The sequence below is a fragment of the Stenella coeruleoalba genome, assembly GCF_951394435.1.
Source record: "Stenella coeruleoalba genome assembly, chromosome: 4".
In the NCBI taxonomy this organism is placed as follows: domain Eukaryota; kingdom Metazoa; phylum Chordata; class Mammalia; order Artiodactyla; family Delphinidae; genus Stenella; species Stenella coeruleoalba.
The window spans coordinates 101,598,429-101,612,984 of record NC_137149.1 but is presented as its reverse complement, the minus strand read 5'-3'; the positions used below and the strand labels follow the sequence as shown (position 1 = coordinate 101,612,984).

Sequence of the window (14,556 nt, the reverse complement as noted above, 5' to 3'; positions counted from 1 at the left end):
TAGCAGTAAGAAACAAATACCCTTGACTTACGAGGAGATGCTTTCGTGGAGCTTCTATTTTTACTTGAATAAATTTATATACTGTAGAAGAACAGAATGAAATTGAGAATTTACCTATTATTGTGCAACATCTATATTTGATATTACATTCAAAGAACCATGAATAGAGATCATTTATTTGATGAGATTTGTCTTAAAAAGGATACAATGAGTGGAAGCAGGGAAGACAGTATCTGAAAACATTTGGGCTGAAATATTTACACATATAATAAAACAAAATCCAACTCGAGAATATAGTCCATTGGGCATAATTTGCTCTGAGTTTATCAGATACTTATATTAACCTATATAAAGAGCATATAAAATACTGAGAGCATCCCAAATAAAAATAGTGAGGTGAACAGAAGAGTCAAATAAAAATACTGAGGTCAACAGAAGAGTCAACTGAGAGCATCAATAATTTAAAATTCATTAACTGTAAAATACAATGTTGAAGAAGTTTAGAGATATTTTTATTAAAAATTACAAACATAATGCCATGTTAAAATAAATTCTTCACTAGGGCTGGGTGCCAGGGGAAATCGGCAGATGTTGGTTTAAGGATACAAACGTCCAGTTATAAGATGAATAATTTATTTGAATCTAAGGTACAGTATGGTGACTATAATTAACAATAGTGTGTTCTATACTTGAAAGTTGCTAAAGAGAGTAGATCTTAAATGCTATCACCACAAAAGGGAAGGTAATTATGTGAGGTGACAGAAGTGTTAACTAACTTTATTGTGGCAATCATTTCACAGTATAAATGTGCATCAAATCATTCCATTGTACACCTTAAATTCACAAAATATTATATGTCAATTATATCTCAGTGAATCTGGAAAAAAATACATTTTTCAGAAGTGAAAAAATACATGGTATGAGACAGATATAGTTGAGAAACTGATTAAAATACATAAATATTATAGAATAATTATTGGTTGCTATTATTATTATTATTTTTTTTGCAGTACACGGGCCTCTCACTGTTGTGGCCTCTCCTGTTGTGGAGCACAGGCTCTGGACGCGCGGGCTCAGTGGCCACGGCTCACGGGCCCAGCCGCTCCGCGGCATGTGGGATCTTCCCGGACCGGGGCACGAACCCGTGTCCCTGCATCGGCAAGCGGATGGTTTTTATTTTTAATGCACTAATAATCAGTATTAAGCAGTTTTTAATTTTCTCTAGTGTATCCAGATTTATTTTTGAAAGTAGTTTTCAAACAGACTATTTTATAGGCCCAACAATATAACAAAATCAATTTGTTGTTTAATACATATTTTTAAATATTATGTAAGTTTAATTGTTTAATGCTCTATTTCAATTTTTTTAAAAGATTTTTTTGATGTGGACAATTTTTAAGTCTTTATTGAATTTGTTTCTGTTTTATGTTTTGGTTTCTTGGTCGTGAGGCATGCAGGATCTCATCTCCCCGACCAGGGATTGAATCGGCACCCCCTGCATTGGAAGGCGAAGTCTTAACCACTGGACCACCGGGGAAGTCCCTCCATTTCAATTATTAAAAGTGTCTCAGTCTGGACAACATAAATTTGTTGTCGTTAGGTCTAAGAGTGACTTGTGCCATTCCACTGCCACCACTTTGTTCTCAGACCAATGTGTTCTGTTATTAGAATGAGTATCTGAATCCTTTAAGACAGTACTTCCCAACTTGCTTCTTACATCATAATTGAGTTCTTCAATAGACCATCCCACCATTCTATAAAGTCATTGCTTTATAGTTCAGTAATCACATGGATTTATAAACCATTTAAAAACAGTGGCCACATGGTTGTTAATGGTTGTTATTCTTTTGCTTTAGTTCATCTACATTAAAATTAGTTCTTTGGACAGATGCAATGTTGTATGAGATTCTCTAATGCTGAATAAGCCATTCTATCATTTTATAAATAGCATTGCTACAGGAAGTATGGCAGGCAAGAAAAACAAATATAGCTGCACAATAGTGATCCATTCTATGAAGACAAATTGATTCCACCTATATATAGACAAAGTCTAATATAATCAACCTGCCACCAGGTGGCTGACTGGTCCCCCTGGTGTATGGTGTTGTTTCAAGTGCTCAGCATTGGCTTTCTGCTGCTGGAAGATTAGGCTCTCAACTATAGCAGTAGATAGATCAGCCCTCTGGAAGAGAAGTCCATGTTTTTCTGAGATCATAAATGACTTCTATCTCTGTCATCATACTTTGTTCAGGGAACCATTGACCAAGCAATGACTAGCTGGAGAAAGAGGCTAACTAGTAGCCACGTAAGAGGTCACATTGGCTACCTGATTAATGATAAGCCTCCCCTGCAGAGGTGACCTCTTTTGCTGCTGCTGCTGCTACTGTTGTTAGCATTTACATGAGATATAAATATGCTCACACTCTGTTAACATTACAGGAGGTCCATCTACGTACTTACCATCCACGTACGTACAAATGTACTTATCCCTTAATCCTTCGGTCTTATTTTTCCCATGTCCCTGTATGTCCAGCCAGACCACTAACCACTACCCATAAATAGAAAAAGTACACTGCTTTTCCAGATTGAAAATGACACACAATGATTAAAGTTCTTCCCCCTTGGAGTTACCTTTGAGTGAGATTGTAATGCTATAGCAATCTGCTTCTGGCAGGGGCCAGCTCATTTTCCAGAACCATCTGCAAACCAGGATTGAATTTGTTCTTCCTGAGTCAACTAGTCATAGAGAATTCCCTATGTGGTCACAAGTGTGGGTTGATAGAATGGTGGCAATGTAGACAGAGTAGGCATCTGGTAATGTGAGGCACCTACTTGGTCATGTCATTTACCAGTGGCTTCAGTGACTCCAATCTTCTATATGTCATTTCCAGTTGATGTTAAAGTGATTCTGGTTATATACAGCTTTATGGTTTGGGTTTGTTAGGTTAGATAAAACCCAGTTGGTGATGGTCATCCCAGACTTCACGGGCTTAAATTCTCATGGTAAGGTGTTTAGTCTCTACTAAGGCTCACAGGACAAGCCCAGGAATATTCCAAAAGGAGAATAGTTGATTATATGGCACTGATTCAAAGCCCTAGTAGGCTACACCATGATTCTTCTCCTGGCTCCAAACAGCATCTTGATCTGTTATAGACTCTAAATCTGTTATAGAACCTTAATCTACAGCCTAGACCAGCTAGAAAGTTCTCTTGCTTTGAGGATATTTCAAAGTTGGTAACTCATTAAATAGATTGGAGTAGCACATCCAAATGTAGTATACTCTACTTATAAAACTCAAAGAGGCTCATCAAGTGCTTTCTTAGTTATATGGGGAAAAGGTGCACCACTCTTCCTATTGTGCTGGAGGGAATATCCTGAGATGCTGAGACCACCTGACTCTCAGAAATTTCAGTGAGGTCACAGTTACCTGTATTTTCACTGGAGTTTACCTCCCACTCCCTGAAATCCAGTCACCCATTACTATGAGTATATCATCAAAGTAGTTGGCCAGTGTGTTGTTATGTAGGATTATGAGATAGTGAGATAGTAAAGGTCTGTGCAGGCTAGAATGTAACCCAGAGCTAGAGAGCTGAAACAGATCAATGAAAGTATATTTGTGCTCCTTCAAGGTAAAAACAAACACTCTTTTGGAGTCCTCTTCTTACTGAGATAGAAGGAAAAAAACAATTGCCAGATTAATAGTTATATTATAACTGATAGAGGCTATGTTGATTTGCTTTATTAAAGAGAGCATGTCTGGGGCTTCCCTGGTGGCGCAGTGGTCGAGAGTCCGCCTGCCGATTCAGGGGACGCAGGTTTGTGCCCCGGTCCGGGAAGATCCCACATGCCATGGAGTGCCTGGGCCTGTGAGCCATGGCCACTGAGCCTGCGTGTCCAGAGCCTGTGCTCCGCAACAGGAGAGGTCACAACAGTGAGAAGCCCGCGTACCGCAAAAAAAAAAACAAAAACCAAAACAAAACAAAACAAACGAAGAGAGCATGTCTGGAACAGCAGCTGTAACTAGAGTCACTACCTGATTATATTTACAGTAATCCACTGCTATTCTCCAAGACTCATCTGTTCTACATAGGCAAAAGAGGACACATAAATGTGAATAGAAAGAAATCATTGCCACTACATCTTTCAAGTCTTTTATGGTGGCACTAATCATGCAATTTTCCCAGGAATGCACCTTTATCTTACTTCCATAAGTAACAATTCTAATTGGTGGATCACAGTGGCACTCCAAGTCCTGGGGATTCAAGTATGCTAAGAGTCAGTGTCCAGTAATTCCTGGGTATTCCCTTTTCTCAATGAATAGCTTCCAAGTATTGATCAGCTATTGCTACATAACAAAATTTCCCCAAAGTCAGTGGTTAACAACAATTATTTGTTCTTGTTCACATTGGTGGGTCAGCTTCCCTAGACTGGATTAGATACGTTGAAGAAGTATACACAAATCCCATTATGTTATCCTTAAAAACCCAAAGAGGCCCCCTGGGTGTTGCTCTTCATTTTTACTGGTAGCTCTGTTCATCTCAGCTGGGCTTATTCACATATCTTAAGTTTAGCTGAGGTGCAAGTTTGCTGGTGTGGGTCTGTTCCACTATCTCTTTTTCCTTGAATATGTGAACTAGCTAGGATGTGTTCTCATGACAGCAATAGAGAGGCAAGAAGTCAAGCAGACATGTACAAATGACACAACGTTACTTCCATCTATATGACCTGGCTAAAACAAATCATATTGCTGGGCCCAAAGTGAGGAAGCAGGAAAATACACTCTGGCTATGGTAAGGACATAGCAAGGATGTGGCTAGAGATAGGGTTAAAGAAATGGGGCCAAGCATCAGTAAATATCCATGGGTCCCTTAAAGAAAGTAAGGAGAAACATTTGCAGCATGTACCTGTGATGCGTTTATCTTCTTCATGTGACCATTTCTTGGGGTTCTTAGGGACTGTAAAATGACTCAGGTTTGGAGATTAGGTAAGAAGCTTCAATTTTCAGTATGTTTTAAGTTATATCCAGGCCACCATTTTGCACAATTCAAGGGTGCACAATTCTCACTGTAGTAGGTCTTGTACTCCAGGAGATACCATCTATATAGACTACAATGTAAATGTTGCTAAGAGCTACGTGCGATGTGGTAACCCTGACTATTCTTGTAAGCTGCCTATCTATTTAAGTCCTAAGGAGCTTCATGGTCAATTTGCCATTACCAAAGGCCTTTCATTCTGAATTCCACTGTAGTCTTACAGTTACGGCAATCACACCTACCTTGCCTCTGTTGCTTAAATGCAATAAATTGGTCTGTACTACTATAGGATTACACCATTTCTATTAAAATCAGAGAGCCTTTTTCAATAGTATTTGTAACCCCCCCACTTTTCCGCAGACTTTAGATGATGGAAACTAGCGTGTTGAGCTTTTCAAGACTACTGACACTTCTGTCACTACCTTCTCAATATCTTGATGAAGGGAGTATCCTCTGGGCTCTTCTGGGAGACAATGGAAAGTAGGAGAAAGAGTGAACATGATAAATCACTCAAGTTTTCCTTTCTCCTTAAATCTTTCTATCCCTTACTCTACGTTTTGCTAAGGAACTTCTGATATCTCAAATCCACTTAACATTGTCCACCAGCAAAAATACATTTCAGTCAGTCAAGCAAACAAATGATTATAATCACTCCAAAGTGACTACATCTAAAATAGTTATAACCACATGGAATTGAGAATCCTATATCAATAAGTTTGACTCTATCTAAACTTGTATTCTTTTTTCATCTTTATATGTATTTCCAGTTTTCTGGAGCATATCAAAAGCTTGCCACTGTTACACATAGACCTCTTAATGGATTATGACTCTAGTTATAGATCTGGTCTGGATCCAAGAAGTGGTAGAGATATGGCATGTGGTAGCTCCCTCAAGTGGGGTTGCTACAGAGATTTCAGGCACGGAGAGGACGCTCTTAACATAAAGGGAAGAGGGCATGCTGGTAAAGAATACATGGTGAGGTTTGATGTTTTATGAACCTCAGGGTTATCTCAGTTCACCCAAATGTTCTCAGGGTCTCACTGTATCCCAAATAGTCCCTGATTTTTATATATAAGCCCCAGAAATACTGTAAATCCAACCTTCATTTTAATCCTGCAATTTGGAAGATGAGACTCTACATCTTATTTTCAGATATGATTGCTCTGGACCTAAAGATGCAAGTTTCTTTTAGGGCAATTATAGAAGCTCCCTAAAACTCTAATCATGCCTGGAGCCTGGAATTTAAAATCCTGGATTTGTCACAGTCTTCATTTAAGCTTTGTTTGGTATAGTTAAAAGCAGACAATCCACTCCACAAACCTGTATTCCTCATTCTCATTATATTCACATGGTTTGCCAAAGTCTTGACATCAGTAGGCACTACATTCCAGGCAATCACAAGTGAGCATCTAAGCAACAGATTTCCTGAGTCCCACTTACTGACGCCAAAAGGATTCTTGCTTGTTTAAAACCCACTCAGGTCAGATAACCAATCACAAGTTCACATTTTCTTGAGGATGTTGTCTATAGCCACTCTGGTACTACTCTATTGGTCAGAGTTAAGTTGAAGAGAGTAGAATATACTGTGCTTTAAGCAGAAAGGGATATATTATAGGACATTAAATAGCTTATAGAATTATTTTGATGGACAGATGAAATGGATTTTAGGTGAGCTTCCAGAATTACAACCTAAAGCCACACCTCAGAATAAGGCCACCAGAGGAGCTACTGGTCCTCCCAAAACCAGAAAGGTGCCTGCCTGTCAAGTTGAAGTCACCTATATTATTAACATATTATTTTCCTTCTCTCTGAAGAACTTTTTAAAACAATTCTTACAAGGCAGGTCTACTGGCCACAAATTCCCTCAATTTTTGTTTGTCTAAGAAAGTGTTTCTCCTTCACTTGAATGATAATTTTGTGGGGTACAGAAATCTAGGTTGGTGTTTTTTTCCTCTCAATGCTTTAAATATTTAACTTCACTCTCCTTTTGCTTGCATGGTTTCTGAGGAGAAGTTAAATGCAATTCTTATCTTTGCTCCTCTATGGGTAAGCTATTTTTTCCCTCTGGCTTCTTTCAAGATTTTTTCTTTAACCTCTGATTTTCTTAAGTTTGAATATGATATGCCTAAGTGTAATTTTTTTGTTTTGTTTTTGGTTTTGTGTGTGTGTGTACGTTTTGTTTTGGCATTTATCTGCTTAGTGTTCTCTGAATGTTTCGGATCTGTAGTTTGGTGTCTGACATTAATTTGGGGGAAGTCCTCAGTCATTATTGCTTCAAATATTGTTTCTGTTGCCTGCTTTCTTTTCCTTCTGGTATTCCCATTACATTCATATTACTCTTTTGTAGTTCTCCCACAGTTCTTGGATAGTCTGGGATGGTTTTTTTTTTTTTTCAGTTTTTTTCTCTTTGCTTTTCAGTTTTGGAAGTTTCTATTGTTATATCCTCAGGTTCAGAGATTCTCTCCTCAGCTGTGTCCAGTCTCCTACTGAGTCCAACAAAGACATTCTTTATTTCTGTTAGTTTCTGATCTCTTCTGTTTCTTTTTGATTCTTTCATAGAATTTTCATCTCTCTGCTTACATTATCCATCTGTTCTCATGTGTTGTCTACTTTGCCCAAGAAAGCCTTTAGCACATTCATCATAGATTTTTATTTTTATTTATTTTTAATTAATTTTTATTGGAATATAGTTGCTTTACAAAGTTGTGTTAGTTTCTACTGTACAGCAAAATGAATCAGCTACACAAATACATATATCCCCTCTTTTTTGGATTTTCTTTCCATTTAGGTCACCACAGTACATTAAGTTCCCTGTGCTATACAGTATGTTCTTATTAGTTGTGTATTTTATATGTAGTATCGATAGTGTATATGTGTCAATCCCAATCTCCCAATTCCTCCCACCCCACCGTTTCCACCTTGGTATCCATACATTTATGCTCTACGTCTGTGTCTGTATTTCTGCTTTGCAAATAAGATCATCTATACCATTTTTCTAGATTCCACATATATGTGTTAATATACAATATTTGTTTTTCTCTGATTTACTTCACTCTGTATGACACTCTGTAGGTCCATCCACATCTCTACAAATGACCCAATTTCGTTCCTTTTTATGGCTGAGTAATATTCCATTGTATATATGTGCCACATCTTCTTTATCCATTCATCTGCTGATGGACATCTAGGCTGCTTCTGTGTCCTGGCTATTGTAAATAGTGCTGCAATGAACATTGGGGTGCATGTGTCTTTTTGAATTATGGTTTTCTCAGGGTATATGCCCAGTAGTGGGACTGCTGGGTGATATGGTAGTTCTATTTTTAGTTTTTGAAGGAACATCCATACTGTTTTCCATAGTGGCTGTATCAATTTCTTCATAGATTTTTTAAATTCCTGGTCTGATAATTTCAACATTCCTGCAAGGACTATAGTTCTGATAACTGTTTAGTCTCTTCAAACTATGTTTTTTGCCTTTTAGTATGCCTTGTAATTTTTCATTGAAAGGTGGACATGATGTACCAGGTAAAAGGAATTTTACTTCCTCAGGAAAGCTCTGCCCTCCCAAACAAAACACAAGTCCCTAGGTCAGGTTTCCCTTGTAGCAGTTATTTTATTTGTATATCTCTCACACCACACTAGACTATATTTTTCAAGGTATAAGGGCCCATGTTTGTGTTGCTCACCATTTTCTTGCCTAACATAGTGCATGGTGCATAGTGGGTAGGCAACAAATACTTGGTGAATGAATGAAAATCCATTCTAATTTTGCATAAATTGTCCGTTTTCAACTCAAATTCAAAAAAAAAACACACAGAAACAATAGCAACAACAAAATAAAAACAGGTTAGGGACAAGTATAACGGAATAATACTGTGCATAAGAGAAAAAAAATTGTGGAAACTATGAGGAATTGGAAGACAGCATTATCTTGTGTAAAGGCATTCAAAATTCAAATAACTTTGTAATGCTGTGAGGACAAAAAAAAGTATGTCCATATACCAGTTTTGATTATAGGCTGTCAGTTTGCAGTGCTTGCCTTAAATAAATTGATATATCCATTATATATTCACTATTGGTTATAGGCTGCCAGTTTGCAATGCTTAAGTTGATATATCCATTATATATTCAATACAAATGGCATTTAATGCCCTGAGAATATGCTCACATATACTAAGTAAAACAAAAACAAAAGCACGCTAAACAAGCAGCAGCAGCATTCTCGTTTTATTTAAAAATACACCTAGGGCTTCCCTGGTGGCGCAGTGGTTGAGAATCTGCCTGCTAATGCAGGGGACACGGGTTCGAGCCCTGGTCTGGGAGGATCCCACATGCCACAGAGCAACTGGGCCCGTGAGCCACAACTACTGAGCCTGCGTGTCTGGAGCCTGTGCTCCTCAACAGGAGAGGCCACGATAGTGAGAGGCCCCCGCTTGCCACAACTAGAGAAAGCCCTCGTGCAGAAACGAAGACCCAACACAGCAAAAATAAATAAATTAATAAACTCCTACCCCCAACATCTAAAAAAAAAAAAAATACACCTAAAAAACACTGAGAAGAGTTGGATTAAAATGTCATCAGTGGCTATCTCTAGCTGATGGAATTAAATGTTCCTGTGTGTGTGCTTTTCTATATTTTGTTAACGCTCTACAATGAATATGTATTGTTTTTGTATCCAGAATTAAATTGTTTTTACAAGGTAGAGAATTAACTTGGGTGGCAATGTAGAGGATAAAATGGAGTAGAGTAGGATCAGAGGCAGAGAGATTAATAGACTTTTGCAATAGAATGGATGAAAGATGGTAGAAGCCAAATTAAGGCAGTGGTTGTGAGGCAAAGAAAGTAATTAGGTAGTAAGAACATAGAACATAGAACGAATGAATAGGATTTGGTAACCTTGGATCCATTTAGGTTGGAGATAAAGGCTAAGGAAACATTAGTTTAAACACTGTAATTCCATTGGTAACCCTGGATCTATATGGGTTGGGGTGGAGATAAGGGATATGAATTCATTAGTCTTATATATGGTAAATGAAATTGTGAACTTAAATGAGATTCCTTAGGGACAGTATATAAAATAGAAATAGGGCAATGGCCAGAATCATGGGGAACTCTTAATATTTAAGAACCAGATAGAGGAAGATAGTCCTATAAAGAATAAGCAGGATTGATTAAAAAGGTAAAGCAACTAGGTTATCATGGAAACTAAAGGAAGGAAGGAAGGAAGGAAGGAAGGTTCAAGCTGGAATTGGTCAATGATGCTAGTGGAGAAAGCAACGTGCTTGCTTCTGAAGTTTGCTCCCTGTGAAAGGACCTCAATTAGTTCTGGGTCTTCCTCTACACTTGGGGAGATTGAGTGACTTATAAAATTAGTAAATTTGTGAAGAATGTCTGATTTAGCTTTGTCTTCCAACCTCAAAGAACAAGGTTGTCCAGAGACCAAATTCCCATTTGATCCTCCATGCTGTCCCTGTCAAGTGTTGTTGCTAGGAATTGGAGGTATAAATCTGCCTAATTCTGGGGATCAGTTGGCAGGCCGATTTGGTTTTCCCACTACGCAACATCAACCAACTTAACTTTATCTGTAATAAAGTGATATTTTGGCCCCCATTTCTATCCTTTGCTTTATTTCCCAAATTGTTCAGAACCTAGGCAAGAAGAGGGGGATTAGTTTACTGGGACCCACTTGGAAACTGCAACAATCGATGCCAAATTCCACACCAGGTAAGGTAGAGACTGGGAGAGGCTAATGTCTTTGGCAATTAGGAAGTAATCATAAATCACTATCTTCATAATAAAGTCAAACAATTTTTCAAGGAAGGCAATTGAGGAAATGTCTCCATGGAGATTTTGGTGGGACAATGTTAACTACTGCCCCAATCCTTGTTTTGTAAGATTCTCTAAGAATGGGACTATGCCACCCAGGGGACTATATTAGTCAGGGATATTTTAGTTGCACATGTATAAAACGTACCTTGAAATAGCTTAAATGAGAGCAGCAGGTGTGGGAGGGAAAAAAGACAGAACTTAGTGGCCACTTAATTAATGGACAATGGGTTAGTCTACGATCCTGGACTTCAAATGCTATCTGGACTCTAGTCTCTATTGCTTATAATGCCTTGGTCTGTTTTTTCTACAGGCATACATTGCTTTGTTACATTTCACTTTACTGCATTTTGCAGATACTGCATTTTTTAAATAAAAGGTTTGTGGCAACTCTGCACTGAGCATACCTATTGGCACCACTTTTCCAATAGCATTTGTTCCCTTTGTATCTCTGTGTCACATTTTGTAATTCTCACATTTCAAACTTTTTCATTATTACTATATATGATTTGGTTATCTGTGAAACTACTTTGATGTTACTACTATGACTTGCTGAAGACTCAGATGATGGTAGCATTTTTTAGCAGTATTTTTATTTAAGGTATAATGCTTAAACATGCTTAAGACATAATGCTTTAATATGTTTAACACATAATGCTATTGCATACTTAATAGACTAGAGTATGGTGTAAAAATAACTTTTGTAAACACTGGGAAATCAACAAATTCGTGACTCACTTTATTGATATTTGCTTTCTTGTGGTAGTCTGGAACCGAACCTGCAATACCTCCAAGGAACACCTGTATGTGGTTAGGTAGGTTTGCTCCCTGTTGTGCCAAAGATGGTAAGTGGCAGCTCTAGCCTCAGTAAAATTGTCATATATTACTCTGGAGATTGGCTTGGCTCATGTACCTATCTTTATGACAGGGGAAGTCATATAACTGACAGCTTTATTACATAAAGGATAGGAATCTCCTGAAAAGATGAACATACAAAAGTGTTGTTCACTACGTTCTACCCTTGGCTACCCGGCACCTATACTTGTGCTTTCTTCAGTACACAGAATTTTAAAAATGCCCTAGTCTAAGATAATATAATTATACCATGGACAACTGAAATACTCTCTTCTCCAACAGGAGACATGCCAAACTCTCATCCAATTTTTCCATCTTGCTCTTGGAAACCAAGAGTTCTAGGTGATATGCATTTCTTAAACCAGGTTTGAATGTAGCACATCATGGTACAGCATGATAAAGATAACTTTATTAGATATTGGTATACACTTAAGGAAAGTAAGGGCACTCTAATTAGCTAGTAGATGAGGTTCTTGGTTAGTTAATACGTCCTTTTTTTTTTTGGCTGTGTTGGGTCTTTGTTGCTGCGTGCAGGCTGTCTCTAGTTGAGGTGAGTGGGGGCTACTTTTTATTGCGGTGCACAGGCTTCTCATTGTGGTGGCTTCCCTTGTTGCAGAGCAGGGGCTCTAGGTGCACAGGCTTCAGTATTTGCGGCATGTGGGCTCAGTAGCTGTGGCTTGTGGGCTCTAGAGCGCAGGCTCAGTAGTTGTGGCGCATGGGCTTAGTTGCTCCGCGGCATGTGGGATTTTCCCGGACCAGGGCTCGAACCCGTGCCCCATGCATTGGCAGGCGGATTCTTAACTACTGCGCCACCAGGGAAGTCCAGTTAATATGTCTTGAGTTTGTGCTCTGGAAGGTGCTCCCTGATCCCTTGCCCATACATAAGAGGGTACTGGAATTAAGCAATCATAGGCCTTTGTTTGCAAGACTTGGTATTTTTTGTCTATACAAGTCTCTTACAATCTTAGTTGGTTGCTGGCCACCTTGCTTTTTGGTAACTCTGGTTTAGAAACCAAAAACAGAGATGGTGTGTTAATCTGTTTTCTGTCCCTTAGCAATGTGTTACAAGTTTGGAATGCAATGTCTATCCTCCAGTCAACTAAATTAACTATGTATTTCTAATTTGGCCTTTGCATCCAAAATCATAAGCTGAGCAATGAGTTTAGGGATAATGCAGCTAGGATTTATCTCTGTCCACTTGCCTCCAAGCTGCATCTCAGGGAATGGTTCCTCACAATGGGACTAATTTGTCAAACTTTGTCAGATAGGATATACACAGCAAGAGATGCATGAGGTGATCAAGAATCAGGCTTTTTTCAGGGTTCCAATTATATCTTTTACTGAGTTTTCAACTCCTTAGCTGTTTGCACTAGCTTTAGCTCAGGACAGAGAATATGGGTTTTCCAAACCTGTACATTGCAGGTTTAGTTGATTCTCAGTCACATGGATTACTGAGTACATGCAGAAAGGGGGTGTCTTAGAAATATACAGTTGTTCCTCAGTACTCAAAGGTGACTGGTTCCAGGACCTGCCACAGATAGCAAAATCTGCAGATGCTTGGGTCCAGTAGTCAACCCTCCAGATCTGTGGATTCTGCATTTGCAGATTTAACCATGTATGTGGAGTCCCCCAATACTGAGGGCCACTGTATTTATTTTTAAAAATTCGCACAGTTTAAGGGTTAACTGTATTCTTTCTTCTGCATTCATATAGGCAGCTTGAACTGAAATGTATCCCTTTCTTGTAGGACCTTGCTAATGGACACACTGCAAAATCCTGACATTTTTCTACCAATTCCCCTAAAACGTTAACCTTGATATAGACACTGTCTAAGATCTAAAATTTAAAAATTTGCTTGCTTGCTACAACATAGTAAATATTAACGAACCTCCTAAGCCAAGGAATCATTATCACTGTGCATGCCACCTAGACTTACCAGTTTTACATTTCAGGGTGTGTCATTTGTTGACACTGGTATTATTTTATATACTAGTCAGGAATAAAAACCCAAACCTTGCCATTTTGAGATTTCTTACTCTTTTCCAGTTTAACAGTCCGTTTGAATTTCACATCAATTTTGGATGCAAGTTCAGGGAATTCAAAGTTTAACATATTATTAGGCTTTTCTCTCTCTCTAAGATTTTATCTGGTTGCTGGAGGTAAGTCCTTCACTACCATAGCATTGCTGGAGGGGCATCTGGCCTGCTTGCTGTCTAAATCTGTTGCTGTAAGGTCTATTGTTGATACAATTTGCAATCTATTCTCTCAAAATGTGATTGTTTTTCCTCTGCCCTTACTTTAGAATTTATGGGTGTTAGTGTCTTTTCAATAGGATCCTCTATCCAACCCATGGATTCATACCACAGCCTGTGCCATGAGTTTCAATCACCCTGTACTGCAGCAAGCCTGTGTAAAGCGATTGCGCTCTTACTGTGAATCAAATTTACATACCTCTTAAGGAATTCTGTATCTCCTTTTCAGTTCAGTGTAGTCAAGGAACATGCAGGAGTGGGAGTGGTTATCAATGCTGCCTGGCCATCTGCTTAAACATATTATGTTGCCATTTCTACTTGATTGTAGTTGCCTGTGTTGGGCAAAGTTCCAGGTGGGAAACAGGACCCAAGCCACAAGCTCCCTGTTTTTGAATTCCGAAGTCTTCCTGGCAGTGTCTATCCCTTACCCCTTAGGGTTTCAACTCTGAGGAGAGAGCCAAGAAATATGTCTCAATTCATGAGCACTTTTTTCCTCTTGCAATACCATCAAGACTGCCTCTACTGTCTTGTAATGATTTCTTTCTCAGACATGTTCGTGCCACATGGTGACCAAAGGCCACAGATAATTTAG

General features: G+C 38.6%; 1 protein-coding gene across 2 annotated transcripts in view; it reads right to left on the bottom strand.

The window, feature by feature from the left end:
* Positions 1 to 14,556, bottom strand: part of ALB (albumin) — a gene marked incomplete at its 5' end in the record, with an annotated part of 143,809 nt that overhangs the window by 124,670 nt on the left and 4,583 nt on the right. For both annotated transcript variants that reach the window (XM_079919529.1, XM_079919528.1), the window contains one exon: positions 14,164 to 14,409. The remainder of the gene's footprint in view (positions 1 to 14,163; positions 14,410 to 14,556) is intronic.